This window comes from Pezoporus occidentalis, unplaced genomic scaffold (assembly GCF_034315485.1).
Source record: "Pezoporus occidentalis ecotype Australia unplaced genomic scaffold, CSIRO_AGI_Poc_V1 ctg174, whole genome shotgun sequence".
NCBI classification, from domain to species: Eukaryota; Metazoa; Chordata; class Aves; order Psittaciformes; family Psittacidae; genus Pezoporus; species Pezoporus occidentalis.
The window spans coordinates 483,626-487,299 of NW_026913576.1; positions in this window are offsets into that span (position 1 = coordinate 483,626).

A 3,674-nucleotide genomic window follows, 5' to 3' on the forward strand; every position below is an offset into this window, starting at 1 on the left:
TCAAGAGATAACTTACAGTATATTTTATGTGAAAATATGAGAAGAGTATGTAATATTCAAAATTCAGTTACATGGACAACTATTTAACTTAGCATCTTCTCCAGCAGACTTACCAATCTTGTGAGGATGACTTTAACTAAAAGGCATTGAGAGATGGAATTCAAATACCAAAGTGGAGAAGAGAGGGAAGAAGGACAATGGGATACAGTGTGATGACAGGCTGCTCAGAGAAGTGATTGAGTGACCATCCCTAGAGCTATTTAAAAGACTTAAAGATGTGGTGCTTAGGGACACGGTTTTGTGGTGGACTTGGCAGTGCTTGGTTAACAATTTACCTTGAAGATCTTAAAGGTCTTTTCCAACCTAAATGATTCTATTTCTTATAAGAATAATGAAAGCATCACATTAAACACCTAACAAGCAATACTTATAGAATCATAGAATCATAGAATCGTTAAGGTTGGAAAGGACCTTAAGATCATCTAGTTCCAACCCCCCTGCCGTGGGCAGGGACACATTACGCTAAATCATATCACCCCAGGCCTTGTCCAACCTGGCCTTGAACACTTTTTATAAAGTACTGAAGATCTAGGACAAAATATTTAAAGACTTTGAGACCACAAGTGTGTATTACATAACTGAATGAACTTGAATTTTTGTAGCTAAAGGAAATGTTAAAGAAAAAATTGATTACCATTTTCAGTTTGATAGATATTCTCTACTAGAGTTTTCTAACTTGCAGACAAAACTCAATTCCAAAGAGTAAAGAAGCATACTATGTAATACAACATGCAACATGGGAAGCTGGAGAGTTTCAAATACTAAAGCCATCAGTAGTGCGATTGCAAGATTTAGCAGACTTTTCAGGGATGTTCAAGCCAGCACACATTAACCAACCAAGAAAGACAGAAGTCTCCAGGTACACTTTATAGCAGCTTTCCAAAGAAGGAAGCCTAGAAGAAAGCTGAAGAGGGACTTTTAACAAGGGCATGTAGTGACAGGAGAAGGGGGGAAGGCTTTAAACTGAAAGAGGGGAAAAGAATATTTTTCTTCTTGATTATTTGGTATTATGACTATTTTAGAAGAGCTAAACCTTTACAGAGAATATGGAGAAGTATATCCAGCCCAACCTAACCAGGAAGCATAACCTGTTTTTCTTTTTCTTTTCTCAGTGTAAATCACAAAATATTTTTACTTTGTTTTACATCCTGTGGGTGTTGAGAGAAGAATTAAGTGTGATGGTAAGTTGAAGCTCAAGAAAGTAGCTTGGGAGACATCAAATCACTCAATTTTCCAGGACAAAATAACTCATAATTTTTGAAGTGAAGACTGAAAAAGACAGAGAACTTCAAGCTGTGCAGTTTCTTTCTCTTCTCAGATGTAAGAAAGAGCTCAGTATGCCTTCATTTATGTTTCAGAACCAGGCCCATCTCCAGTTCTTGCACAGAACATAAATGATTTCTGGAATCCATTGTCAGCAGATATTTCTGAGGTCAGCTTCTTAGTCTGAATGAAAATGAATCTAACACTTCTACATACAATTAAATGCCCAGTCTTATATAAAGAATATCAACTATAAAGTAATAATACTCCTTTAGTTTGAGGCGTAAGATTATGGCAGAAATAGAGAAGGGAAAACAAATTTTCCCTTTGGGCAGGCTGTTCCATGTTGAGGTTTCCTGTATCTTTCTTTCACTTAAACATCTGCTATACTAAATAGTGATTCTTACAGCTACCAGTGTGAAACTTGCATGACACACCATAGCAGATATAATTTATAAAATGCAATTGCATAATCACACTTTACATATCATTTGTTGAAGGACATACATATTCACATCAGGCCCAGTGCTAGTGAATGAACACCTCAAAAGTCATTTCCCATGGTTAAAACCACCCGAGGCACACACGTCAGTGACATATATTTGCCAGAAAAGTGACAAGAGAAGAAGGCCTCTCTGCACCAGTCTCAGCTATTTACAGGGACTAGAGCAATGCTTTCTCCCATAGTGTATGACATGGCCACCAACTTGCAGCTCCTGTACGCAATGAGGGGTTAAGTTGTCTCCTGCTTTTGAAGTGTGGTGGCAGCACACATTTCTCTTAATCCACCCAGCTTTATGTTATGGTTTATACAGCAAAAAAAAAAAGGCAACTGATGTTTTCTGAAGGAATTTCTCCTCAACCAGTTATTTATGAGCAAGTAATTGGGCACACAGGGAACAGATCAGTATCTCAAAGCAGTCAGTGTTTGGGCACTTATACCAGTGCAGCACATTTTTTGGCAAGTTTTGCTTCTGAGTAGGTTTAGTGCGGTCCCTTGGACCAAACATTCTCATAGGGTTTCTAGTTTGAAGCCAGTCAGACCATTAACCTTCAGGAGCTGGAGGCAGAGCTTCTGGTATCTTACAATGCATTTGAGCTATATTCTAATGCTGTTCTTAGTTTTGTGTTTCTTAGATATTTTTCAGTGTATGTTTGGGGACTTACTCCATTTCCAAATCACAGTTCTACTAAACAGGAAAAAAACCCTCTGCTAAATCATTGGCAAATCAAACAAGAACAGAAATGAGTTTGCCACCTTCTATTAAACTGAAGCTTAACTCCGTGTTACTTGCCTCTGAGGCAGAGAATTAACCTAGTGCATACATATGTGAGCACTGTATGAAACTGTTTTCTCTGGAGTTTCTTACACCTCCTGCAGCAGCGGGATATCAGGCTCTCTAGCAGGAACAAAATCAGGATGTATGAACAATCCTAGATCTATGACTTCCAGGAGTCTGTAAGAGTCTTTTACCTGCCAATAAAATATTTCCCAAGCTAATGTATTCCAAACAATGATTATCTTTCAGACCATAAAATGTCTGATGAAACTGTTAACACAACTTCAGAGACCAGATGTATGTTTTTATGCGGTTTATCATTCAGTATGCATAAAAAAGACTGTTAAATCCAACACGCCTTTGTTATCTGTACATAACTGCCAGAACACATACACTACTAGCATGTTTGTCAGAACACACTACAGCTGGGCCTGCAGCTCGGCCTGTTGGACCACTCACATCTGGGAGTGAATTTGATAGCATCTGCATTTTGGAATCAACTGGTAATATTCATAACAAGTTTAGCATGAAAATCTTATCCTTTCCATGCTTTTAGATAAAGCAACGGTCTGGCCCTGAATTCTGGCTGAGAAAGAGCATCCTTGGTGCAGGAAGTGTGGAGACAAATACAGCTCTTCTCCCAAAGGAACCTTGCAAGTCCAAATATGTGGGTATATTGAGGACAGTTTCTGGTAGTCCTGCCTTATCTTGGGCTTTACCATGGAGAGGATTCAGTGCACCCAGATCTCTTGATCTCTTATTACCACCAACCTTCATGTATTTCCCAAAATGACCAAATCCTGCAGTGATTTAAGAATGTATAGTGACATTGACTTACCTCATCAGAATTACAGTACTGCCTGTTTGTGCCTTGTAGTGCTGAGCAAACCTAGATTTACCATATGTAAATCCCCAGAAATAAGCAGCATTATAATCCTTGAATACCAGGAATACAGTTAGACACAAATTAGCCTTTACTTGTTGTATGGCATACTATGCTATATCCAGAGAGGATATTCATAGAGACCAATGCCTTCACATCTGCCCCATAATCTTTATTCCATTCTGAGA